General features: G+C 36.8%; 1 long non-coding RNA gene across 1 annotated transcript; it reads right to left on the reverse strand.

The window, feature by feature from the left end:
- Positions 1-11,376: 11,376 nt before the first annotated feature.
- LOC129534099 (uncharacterized) lies at positions 11,377-12,680 on the reverse strand. The gene is made up of 3 exons (XR_008680523.2): positions 12,550-12,680; positions 12,145-12,259; positions 11,377-11,643 (listed from the first exon to the last, which is right to left on the reverse strand). It is a non-coding gene; the product is annotated as an uncharacterized lncRNA (long non-coding RNA).
- Between the last annotated feature and the right edge of the window lie 190 nt (positions 12,681-12,870).

A 12,870-nucleotide genomic window follows, 5' to 3' on the forward strand; every position in this document is an offset into this window, starting at 1 on the left:
ATTTGTATTTTAAAAATCCCAGTCAGGAGTCAGGATAAAGGAGGGCTTAGCAGGAACAAGACTGGAGTCAAGGAGAACAGTTAGGAAGATGCTATAATATTTTAGACAAAGATGGTACAGACCTAAATTAGAGCAACAGCTGTGAGAATGGAGAACAAGAATAGTATTAGAAAAGATGCCATAAACTGACAACACCACAAACCCAACTTTGTCTTAAATGACTTGTTTGAAGTATACAATATGAGTTTGTTTTTACTTGAATTCATTGACAACATCATAAAATCTGAAGACTACATAAAACCTAAATTTCTACCTCCTCTTTAGAAATATAGTAGATTTGCAGTACTGAGCCACATTTCCTCATGACAATACCTTCCCTGGCAGTAAGAAGCATATGCTCTTTTTAGACAACATACGCTCCCCACCTGACCACATACCCTTCCACCAATCCCAGCCTGTTTTATTTTATCTGCCAGGCTCCTACAGACGTTTGAGAGTGATTTCTGAGATTATTTAAAAAAAAAATCAACAGGTCTCTGTGGTTAATAAGTATGAGAGAGTGAGAGAAGAGGTGCAGTTTCAGCCCCAGAAGTTGATGGGTAGAAAGGAAGGAGTGAGGAGGGAGAGGCAGGTTCAGTTCCAGAGGTTGATGGGGTGATGGGCAGAAATGAACGAGTGAGGGAGCAGAGGCAGGTTCAGCCCCAGAGGCTGATGGATAGAAAGGAAGGAGTGAGGAAGCAGGGGCAGGTTCAGCCCCAGAGGTTAGCGGGTAGAAAGGAAGGAGTGAAGGAGCAGTAGCAGGTTCAGCCCCTGAGGTTGATGGGTAGAAAGGAAGGAGTGAGGGAGTAGGGGCAGGTTCGGTCCCAAAGGTTGATGAGCAGAAAGGAAGGAGTGAGGGAGGAGGGGCAGGTTCAGCCCTAGAAAGTTGATGTGTATAAAGAAAGGAGTGAGGGAACAGGGGCAGGTTCAGCCCCAGAGGTTGATGGGTAGAAAGGAAGGAGTGAGGGAGCAGGGGCAGGTTCAGCCCCTGAGGTTGATAGGCATAAGAGAATGAGGGAGCAGGGGCAGGTGAGTGGCAGTAGGTGACAGTTTGAGATGTAGCTACTTGAGATAAGGAGCATGGGAAAAGGAGCAACTTTGGTGAGTGAGATTATCAGTTCCATTTTGGACATGCTGAGTTAGTCTATTTTAAATGAATCTATTACTGGTGTGATTAAAGGAAAAACCATTTCTTATAAGCCTTTATAAACAGATAGACTCTCCATTAAACCAACCTGTTAATTTTCTTTTTTTCTGCCAAAAAATCTTTGATCCAAAACATATAAATGTTCTATATGCATAAGGAGATGTCATTTTTGTCAAATTTACATTTAAAGTGTCACAAGAAATTTTTATTCCTCCTGTCATTATTTATATGAAGGAAAGTATTGCCAAAATTAAAGGCAAAGGAAATTAGCTTTTCTAGTTAATGTCATAAGACATTAAATATTTTCACTCTGATGGAGTAAAGAATTAGAAAATTTTCAAAAACCTTTACGGGGTTAATTTAATCTTACTAGAAAGGGCTATAAAGATACTAAGAAGGTGATTTTTTTCCCCTAATGAGGAAAAATAACAAGATAAATCAGTTTTAGCCCTGAAAGTAATTAAAGACATGTTGTTTATGGAGAATTAATAGGTTGTTCCACATTATAAAGTATCCTCTCTCCACCTTCCTCCTATTCACTCAGAGTACTTAAACGTCCACTCTGGAGTTCCAGTACATACCCACCTCTCTCTTCTCTAAACCCTTTACTTTTAGTTTCTGTAATAAGAGTTCAGCACTCATGCCTTCCTATAATGGTTGCATTTGTCTTCTTTTCACTTCTTTTAGAAGGCAGTAAGTTCACGAATAAAGAAAATAAAGTTATGTTTCTTCTGTGGTCCCCAGAATACTGTGCACACATTAAGTACTTATAAATATTTTTGTCTGGTTGAGAGATAATACTAAGACGTAATAAAGCACAAGTTCTAGACCCAGCCTGATCCTAACTTCTTCACTTACTAGCTGTGTAATATCAGTAAGTTATATAGCCCTTTTCTGCCTCAATCTCATCATTTGTAAAATGATAGTATCTGTGTCATAGGGTTGTTGAGGTGATTTTTAAAAGTTAACTAATGGAACACTTAGTGCGTGGCATACAGTAAGTTCTCAATAAGTGTTAGCTATTGTTATCATAAGTCTAGGCTCTGATACAAGTTGTCCAACCTTGGGTAAATTATTGCCTCTTCTTGCGCCTGAGTTGTTTCTTCCAGAAAATAGAGGTACTCGTAGTTCTTGCTGCATAGCATTTTTCAGTAATTAAATGGAATACCGTATGTAAAATATTCTTTGAATAATGACTGGAACATAGCAGGTGCTCAAAAACTATTAGCTATTATTATTATTATCAGTATCATTATTTTATTCGTGCCAAAGTAGCCAGTGAATTGGTTGGTTGAGGAAAGAGAAGTAAGTGTGTTGGGAGAGAAAAAAAAAATCTAGATTTCTAACAGGTAGAAATCTACAATGTTCTCATATATTTTAATACGTTTTTTGCCAAGGAAATACCATCACTTTTTACCATATATGAACAACTAGCCCCATGTGGACACTTCAAGTCAGCAAAGTGGTAAAAGCTCAATGATACACTCTCATCAGTATCATTTGTACAAAGGCAAAGCTGAGAATTGTCACTACAAATACATGGGGAAAGGTTTGCTAAGCAAATTAACAGTACAAACAATAGTTTTCAAATGTCTAATTACTTTTTAGAATAAATTGGTATTCAGTACTTTATAAATGCCCATTTATACATAGGAAATTAATATGCTCCAATTTCAAACTACCAGTTTCTCAATGTCTACTATTTAGAAACATATTTACAAACTAGTTTTGGTGACCACGCATCTTTAAAATAATAAAATGTAATTTATTTTAATTTAGCAAACACAAGTGTTAGAGAAATTTTTAAGTAATTATAGTTTAATTCAACATAATGCCATTTTACACCAACTATGTGTCAAGTTCTGTTCGAATATTATTTCATTTAACCTAACAATATCCTTGCCAGTATGTATTATTATCCCATAGCTACTAGAGGTTAAGCAACTAGCCTTGGTCACCCAGCTCATGCAGTTGAGATAGGATCTTAACCCAGGCCTGTCTATTCTAAAATTCATGTCTCTTTCTATATCATGTAGTATTTAGAAAACATTTATATGAATAATGTGCTGCCCTCCAAATATGTATGGGTTGAAAATACTAAATAAGCTGGTCACTCATATAATTTAGTATCAATCGTGCATCATTTAATGACAGGTATACATTCTGAGAAATGTCTCATTAGGTGACTTCCTCATTATGCTGACATCACAGAGTGTAGTTAGATAAACCTAGATGATATATGTATTTTTTATTTATATATTTTTATATGGAAAACCAAATGCCCCAGCACTATTACTAAATATTAACCATTTCCTCTACTCAATCTGCAATGCTAGTATCAAGTGACATATATCAAATTTCTATATATGCTCCATCATAATCTTACAGGACCACCATCATATATATGGTCCATCATGGACCAAAATGTTGTTATGTGTTGCATGACTGTATTTGACTTTTATTGATTTCTGGCTAAATACATTTTAAAAATGTATTTTTAAAATTACATTTAATGTAATGCAGTGTAATAAAATGTAATGCAACAATTTTCCTCTATAGACTACATTCAAGGAATGTACTATACATGCTCATAGGATGTATAACAAAAACGTTATGTTGAGCCGATAGAAGCCTGGTGCAAGAGAATGGAATGGATGATCCCATTTATATGAAGTTCTAGAACAGCCTAACCCAATCTTTAGTGACAAAAATCAGATCAGTTTGCTAGAGTTAGGGTGGGGTAGGGTGAGAAATGGATTGACTACAGAGGGATATGAGAGAACTTTCAGGGGGTGAAACAAAATTTCTATATCTTAATTGGGATTGTAGTTACACAGGTATATACGTTTGTCAAAACTCATCAAATAGTACATTAGAATATAGAAAATTTTAAAAATGAAACAGAAAAGAGGGATTTATACACAAGATAACACAATTTCTGATTTTCATTTATTAGATTATAGCAACCTAATAAACGTTAGTGGCCAACATTGGCCAGAAAAAAAAAAAAACGGAATTAGTTATTTTAATATCAAAAGAGTAGAGTTAGCCAGGCGCGGTGGTTCACGCCTGTAATTCCAGCACTTTGGAAGGTTGAGTAGGGCAGATCAGCTGAGGTCAGGAGTTCAAGACCAGCCTGGCCAACACGGTGAAACCCCGTCTCTACTAAAAACACACACACACACACAAAAAAAAAAAAAAAAAAAAAAAGCTGTGCATGGTGGTGTGTGCCTGTAGTCCCAGTTACTCAGGAGGCTGAGGCAGGAGAATTGCTTGAACCCGGGGCGGGGGGGGGCGTGGGGCGAGGTTGCAGTGAGCTGAGATTGCACCAGTGGATTCTAGCTTGCGTGACAGGGTGCGACTCCGTCTCATAACAAACAAACTAAAAAAAGAGTAGCGGTTAAGATAATGTATACATAAAGTATAAAGTATTATATACTCAGGAAAGAAAAATAAGTCAATAATACAAAAATATACTAATAAAAGATAGTATATATATACATACATGTGTGTGTATGTATGTGCTAGAGCTATGGAAAAGAATTAATTAATTAACCTACAGATTAGGAAGTTGAACACATCCCTCTCAGAATCTGACAGATCAGGTAAATAAAGAAAATAAAAATCTGAGTCGCATTATTACTAAGTTAAACAACTAACAAACAGAAAAACATATTCTTACAGAGAATAAAACATTCACAAAATTGTGCAGGAAAACATGTGAAGCCTAAATAAATTATGCAAGATTGAGGTCATAAAGTTCATACAGACTATATTCTTTTACACGAATGCAACAAAATTAAAAATCAATAACAAAGTGGAACCATCCTTACAGGGTTAACAAGAATTACAGATTCTGGACAGACACATAATAAATATTAATCAGGTTGCACTTTGTCTCACTGCCTTATAGCTGTTGACTAACCAGAAGACACAGAGCACTAGATACTGACCATGTGCATCTCCATTGTTCCTATATATAGATCTGACCTTAGAATCATAAAGCTTTTATTTAAGAATTGCTTATGATGTTTTTCAGATCCTGAATTCCAGCAGAATGGCTGACAGCAACCAGTTTGAAGACCCTCACAGAAGAACCCAATCAGCATGAGAATGCAGTTCCTTTATCTCCCATCCCATAAGTTCACTTTGCACTCTTCAACCAATCAACAGTCCCCATACTTTGGCCCATTACTCTTTCAAAGTCTTTAAAATCCCTAGCCTCATACTCCGCGGAGTGGCACATTTGGGGTTTCCTCCCTTCTCCTCATACAGCTGCTTACCATTAAACCTCTTTCTGTGTGCCTGTGTCTCGGTGTATTTACTTGCTGTACATCCGGCAAGAAACCTGTTATGACAACAAAAGAATAACTAAAATAGCCCCATATGCCCGGTAACTTAGACAAAATACAATATAAATCTTAGGTTAAAAAGGACATCACAAGGAAAATATGAAATATGAAGAACTAAAAGACAAGAAATTACTGCATATCAAAACTTGCGGGAAACATATAAAAATATTTAAACATTCAAGTGCTTTTATCATTGTTAGTAGCAGTGAATCGTACAGGTCTGCAGCAACCTCAATTCTAGCCTCCTCAGAAGGAAGAACTCGATGGAGGGCATAAGGCAGAGGGAGGGACTGAGGCAAAATTTAGAGCAAGAGTGAAACTTTATTAAAAAGTTTTAGAGCAGGAACGAAAGTAAAGTACGCTTGGAAAAGGGCCAAGTGGGTGACCTGAGAGATTCAAGTGCGCGGTTTGACGTTTGACATTTGACTTGGGGTTTTATACATTGGCATGCTTCCGGGGTTGCATTGCTTCTCTCCTAATTCTTTCCTTGGGGTGGGCTGTCCGCATGCACAGCGGCCTGCCAGCACTTGGGAGGCGCTGCACGTGCAGTGTGTTTAGTGTTGACTGAAGTTGTGCGCATGCTCACTTGAGGCGTTTTTTCCTTACCAGTCTAGCATTCCCAGAGAAGGCCAGATACCAATTAAACTCTGACATTTGGCCTCTGAATGCGCATGCTTGAGCCCACTTGCCCAATTCCTGAGATCTTATTGGGAAGCTGCTGATCACTACTTTCAGGTGTTTCTTTCTATTGGGAGAGACTGCCTTTCCCTGTTGCTGGCTGCGAGCAATTAATATTTTAGAGAGACAGTTTAACAGCAGCCTGACCATACCTGATAGTCACCTGACATTCCTGGTGGATGGGGGGCTTCTCCTGCCCTGCTCATGTCTGAACTACCTACTGTAACATCATCAAATAAGAAAAACTAAAAACCATTAGCTCAAACTTCAACGTGGAAGCCAGGAAAAGAGCAATAAAATAAACCATCCCTACAAAAGCCATCCCACCAAAAAAAAAAAAAAAAAAAAAAAAAGAAAGAAAAAAAATCAAGAAGGAAGAACACAGAAAGAAAAGAATAGTAATTAATGAAATAAGTAACGACAGTAAAAGATTAACAAAACTAAATCTGGTTCTTGAATAGGATATAGGGTAAACTTCAGATAAGACTAATACCTCAAAGAGAAAAAAAGGCATAAACAAATGCATAATAAAATAGGGAAGTAAACTATTGAGATTTTAAAACCATAAAAGAATGTTATGAACAACTGCATGGCAATAAATAGGAAAGTCCAGGGAAAATGTGATACATTTCTGAAAAAACAGTACCATAATTGGCACAAGAAGAAATTTCAAACTTGAATAGGTCAATAATGTCTACGAAAGTTAAAATAATAATAATAAAATTTTCTCTCTCCACCACTAATAGAGGTCCATTTAGTTTAAAAGATGAGTTCTACCAAACTTTTAAGAAATACAAAATCCTTATTTTATAGAAATTATTGTAAAATGTTAGGGAGAACAAGGAACTCTGCCTGATTTAGTTCGTGAAAGTAGTACAAAATTTGTTTTAAGATGAAATTTTTATTCCAAAACAAAATAAAAGCAAATTCAGAGATGAAAATATAGGCCAATTTAACTTGTGAATTTAGATGTAAGAATTCTGTGATGTTTAATATTGTCAACTTGATTGGATTAAAGGAAGCAAAGTATTGTTCCTGGGAGTGTCTGTGAGGGTGTTCCCAAAGGAGATTAACATTTGAGTCAATGGACTGGGAGAAACAGACCCACTCTCAATCTGTGTGGGCACCAATTAATCAGCCGCCTGCGTGGTTAGGATAACAGCAAGCAGAGGAACGTGGAAGGACTAGACTGGCTAAGTCTTCTGAACTCCATCTTTCTCCCATGCTGGATGCTTCCTGCTCTCGAACATCGGACTCCAAGTTCTTAAACTTCTGGACTCTTGGACCTACACCAGTGGTTTGCCAGGGGCTCAGGGACCTTTGGCCACAGACTGATGGCTGCACTGCCAGCTTTCCTACATGTGAAGTTTTGAGACTAGGACTAGCTTCCCTCTCAGCTTTCAGATGGCCTATTGTGGGACTTCACCTTGTGATCATGTGAGTCAACATTCCTTAATAAACTCCTCTTTATATATACATCTATCCAATTAGCTCTGTCCCTCTAGAGAAACCTAATACAAATTCTAAAAAAAAAGTTATGTAACTAAACCCACCAGGATATTAGAAGGAATTCCAATAACTCAAAGTTTAACATGAGAAAATCAATCAAGATATTTCATACATTACTGGAAAAAAAGAGAAAATCATAAACTATTTTAATGTAATAGATAAATAAAATATTCAATAAGGTTCACCACATATTTATAGTTCAAAAAAACTTATAAAAATAGGAATAAATGGGTTGGGCGCAGTGGCTCACGCCTGTAATCCCAGCACTTTGGGATTCTGAGAGGGGCGGATCATGAGGGCAGGAGATCCAGACCATCCTGGCTAACACGGTGAAACCCTGTCCCTACTAAAAATACAAAAATATTAGACAGGCCTGGTGGTGGGCGCCTGTAGTCCCAGCTACTCGGGAGGCTGAAGCAGGAGAAAGGCGTGAACCCAAAAGGCGGAGCTTGCAGTGAGCCGAGATTGCACCACTGCACTCCAGCCTGAGGGACAGAGCGAGACTCCATCTTAAAAAAAAAAAAAAAAAAAAAAAAGGAATAGATGGGAATGTCCTTAACGTGACAAAGGCAATCTATCCAAAGCAGTGTATCAAACAACATGAGTAATAGGAGTATTTTAGAAATATTGTCATTAAAGTCAAGAACAATATAAGGATATCTGTTATTTACTGTAAAACACAGAAACAGAAGTCCTAGTAAATACAATAAGAAAAGAAAAAAATATTATTTGTTTTGTACCCCCCCTCCAAAATCACCTAACCCAGAGTTTTGTATACAGTAGGCACTCCAACTATGCTCTGAATATTTTGAAACACAGAGAACAGCAACTGATTTTTACTACATGAACCCAATTTGGACTATAAATCTATCATATCCACTTGACAAATTATAAAACAAAGAGCCAATGAGCATGGACAGTACCCAGCCTGCTTCTAGAAGATGCAGCCTCTGGGAGCAGACTGCTTTGCCAAAACAGCAAAGTATGTGCAGCACATGTAGATAAATAAGAATGAAATACATGCATGTTTAATTAACCAGTAAAGATTGATAGAATAGCCTACAGAGTCCTAAATGTTCAGAGAATATGAGAAAGCCTGAATGCAGGTGTTGGAAAACCTAGGCTCAAACCCAGTGGTACCACTTCAAGTAGTGTAGCCTGGGGCAGATCATAACACCTCTCTAAGGATCAGTTTCATTTTTAAAATAAGTATATAACACATATACTCACATTTCTTTTCACCATTAGATTCTTTTAAAAATCATGCAAGTTAATATAATATCTAATATTTAATGTTACAGAGTTTGCAAAGCAATATCATATAAATTATCTCACTTTAATCCTTAAAACTTAACTGTAAGGTTGATATTATTCCCATTTTTCTATTACGTAATTTCCACTAGATTCAATTTCCATGGGAGCCTGAACTTTGTCTTCCTGTTTATCACTGTATTCCCAGAATTTAATGTTAATGTAGCACCTGAGACATTGTAGGCACTTTAAACAAAAATTTTAAACTAAGGTTCAGAAATATTGTGACTAACTGAAGCTGGGACCCATGGGAAAAGCTTTTTTTACTTGGCTTATTATAGAACAAAATAATATTATGACTAATGCCTGATATAGAAACTAGAAAGTAAAACCTTCTTATTTATTCAGTCCAAAACTGATTTGGATAATCTACAACAAAAGAGCAAGTAGATAGTTCTAGAAGATCTTAAAGTACTTAAAGCTCTTTCATAATATCACTTTGGGAATTATGCATTGAAAAAATAATGTTTATTCAGAGACTTTTCCCTTTAAATTATATTAAGAAGACATAGTTCCCAAGCTTAACAAAGGCTATCACTTTTAATAATATCTTGAAAGTTTAGAACATTATTAAAAACAAACACATCGTACTTCCTTTTGGAGGGAATGAATAGAGATGAGTAGAAAGTCTGAAAGCAGAGGTTGAGTAGGGAAATCAGCATCCATGGGAAACATCCTTACATAAGTAATTGGGAAGCAACAGATCTTGTAACTCAACAGGGGAAAATTGCTGGAGGAGTTTTAATTTTAAAGCTAAAAGCGACCTGTGAATAATCTAAGAATAATCTGTTTGTAGATAAACTAGAGCTAGGGCTTGTTTTGTTAAGTATTTTGAGAGGAAAAGGAGAAACGCAGAATAAAAGTTAGTGGTTATTGCACTAGTTGAGTAAGAGTTAACGTACTATGTTCAAATATTATTTTTTAAAATCTTAATATAGACCTTTTTGTGCTTATTTCACCTCCTACCTACCAACATATCTAATCTGTAGGACTATATTAATGAGTAGCTGGATTCTTTCAAAAAATAATAACGTGTTACCATTACTTTCCTTCTTTAGTTATACTCCTCCAGGGTTAGCCAAACTACAGCAGCTCTTTTGTTCCCCTGGTGGAAATGCCTGGAATTGCAGGAGTAGTTTTAAGAGGAGCAAACCTCCAATACGTAACTGAAGAAAACACAGATCTCCATTCATATATTCAACAAACACTTATTAGGCACTAAAAAACATGAGATGATGGAACATAAAGATGAATTTCAGTGACAGCAAAGTTTTAAAATACTTAGGAGTATACTATACACTGATGTGGCAAAGGGCTCAGATGAAACTGAAGTATCTAGCACATAACACTTAATTATTGGATTTAAAGTATTACAATCTAATTAATATTTGCTCTGGTTGTACATTTATTAGCACCTTGATGTATTATCAGCACCATATGTACTAATACATGTCAGTACCATATATATATTTATAACAGGATTCCGGCTCTTGAGAGAATAATTTACCCATATATATATCTCATGGAGATCATTTGTTTACTGCTGACTGTGCTAAAGTCCTGATAATTTATTGGGCCAGTTTGAGTACCTGCTACAACTGATAGTTGCCAAAAAAATTTAAAAAGTAAAAGAAAAAATTATGTGTTCTGATGAGCAATTTAATACAGAATGAGCACAATTCACTTTTCTTGGATGCTGCTCGATTACACCACTCCTCAGGAGGAGAAAAACCTAAATCTCATTTTATTTTGCAACAACATAATCTAAAACACTCTAACCTGTGAATTGAAATGCCTCCTTTAAAACCTGTTGAAAACTATTACTTTGCTGACTAGTTAAAACAGTTGCAAATGCATAGTCTGTAATTTAGGGCCTCAGCAAATTAAAACTATTTCCTGGACTGCCCAAGGCCACAGAAGTTGCTCTAATAGGCTCTGGAGGCAGGTTGTAAGGAAACTAGTGGATGCATGAAAGTCTTTTTAAAATACACATTAACTTTTGTTTGTTTCTGTATCACTCAGGGATACCAAATGAACCAAGATCCCATGCACAGAACTTCACCTCTTGATTAGAATATAAACACTTGATTCAGAGGTGCTTTTCTTTCTTTGGACTTACCTTTGGTCTTGAAATAGAAAGCACTGATGTCCATCTCTATGTGTAACCCGCTTCCTGACTTAGAAAATGAAATCCACTTTCCAAGCTGTCTATTTAAACAGCTCCAGGAAAAGCCATCCATTAAGAACAGAGCTGGAGATATAAAAAAGATTCAGATCCATATCAATCCATTCAGGGTTTTTAATCTTTATTCAAACATTTATTGAGTATATTCCAGGCACCAGATACTTGCACAGTTCTTGAAATACAATGAAGATAAAAACTGAACTCAAAGAGCTTACGGTCTAGCGGCCTAAAGCATAAACTTCGTTCTTTCTGAACTTATGAACGCAGCCCTCAGATCTCTCCAGAGCCGCCCTGTGAGGCTCGCTTTCTAAGTGATACTTTATCTGGCTTCCAGAGGCTATATAAAAATAAAGCCTTTCAAGAAGTGGGAGAAGCTTGCTCTGGGGAAGGATTTTATGCATTCCATCCTATTGTTGCTCTCTCTGTAGAACAAGAAAGAAAGGGGAGGTGTTAGAAGGGAAGCATGTGGACACTCGAACAGGAAACGTCATAGAGAAAACTCAGCAAGGCAGACAGGGGAAGAAGGGCTTTGCTTAATTGTTCTCTCAAAGCAAAGGTATCCCACTTTCAGAGCCAATTTTCTCTTTCAATTTAACACTCAGGAATATGTAATCTTAGATGAATTCATGTTCCTCCTTTCCTCTATCTTTTATTTCCATTAAATAATTAATAAATTTTGGGGTAACAAAAACTTTAACAGCAATTTTTAGGAATCTCCCTCCTATATTTGCGCATTTGGCTCTCAACTTCTTCTGGAACTGCCTTCTACGTAACACACTCCGTATTTGTTACTTAAATGTTCTTATTTCTTTAAACAAAACATAAAGGTAAAGAAGTTTGGTGACCAGAGCAAATAAGCTCTTTACAAAAGGGCCAAGCACCACACTATCTTGAAACTGAAAACACCCAAATCTTTTCTTAACTTTTCCTGAAGTTAACCGTCTGTTGAGCCTAACTTTCTGGGGAGTGATTGAGGACTGAAGGAATCGGGATTGGCAAGAAAAATGTCTCTCCCTCCGAAGCATCTGGCTGCATACTCTGAAAAGACAGGGCATTTGAAGAAAGAGCATAATCAACCTGTCAGAAACATTTTGATTTCACTTAAATACTGGGCAATCTGACAACAACTTTTCCCACAACTGAGAAGAATCTCCTAACATGAGAGGCACTTGAAGACGTGTTAAAATTTTTACAGCTATTAACACATTCCTAAGAAAAATACTGCTGGAGACACAAGAAAGCCAAGGATAACAATCTTCTCTTTCCAATGAAAACGTTTAGTCTGTTTGATTAAAGGAAGATAAATGAAAGGGCAAGGGCAAACTCACCTCACATTCTGTGCTACAGTTTGGTTTCCCTTGAGACCAAATTGTCTCGCTCAGGAAAAATGTAGTCTGTCTTCAAGTCCCTGTATTTTGGAGCAAGGAATCAGATGAGGAATCACTTAGCATTCAGCACATCTCAGCTGGCTCTGAAGGGCCTGAATTCTCTGGCAACCTTGACCAGGGATAAGTAGAAAGGAGAAGGCAGGGCATAGCCATCAATTTATGTTTCCTTCTTCTCCTTATCTCCCTATTCTAAGAGATTCAAAGAGAGGTGCAGATAGCCCTCCAATAAGAACAAAACCCTCTGGACCAGGGTACCTAGGC

The sequence above is a fragment of the Gorilla gorilla genome, chromosome 5, assembly GCF_029281585.2.
Source record: "Gorilla gorilla gorilla isolate KB3781 chromosome 5, NHGRI_mGorGor1-v2.1_pri, whole genome shotgun sequence".
Lineage (NCBI taxonomy): Eukaryota > Metazoa > Chordata > Mammalia > Primates > Hominidae > Gorilla > Gorilla gorilla.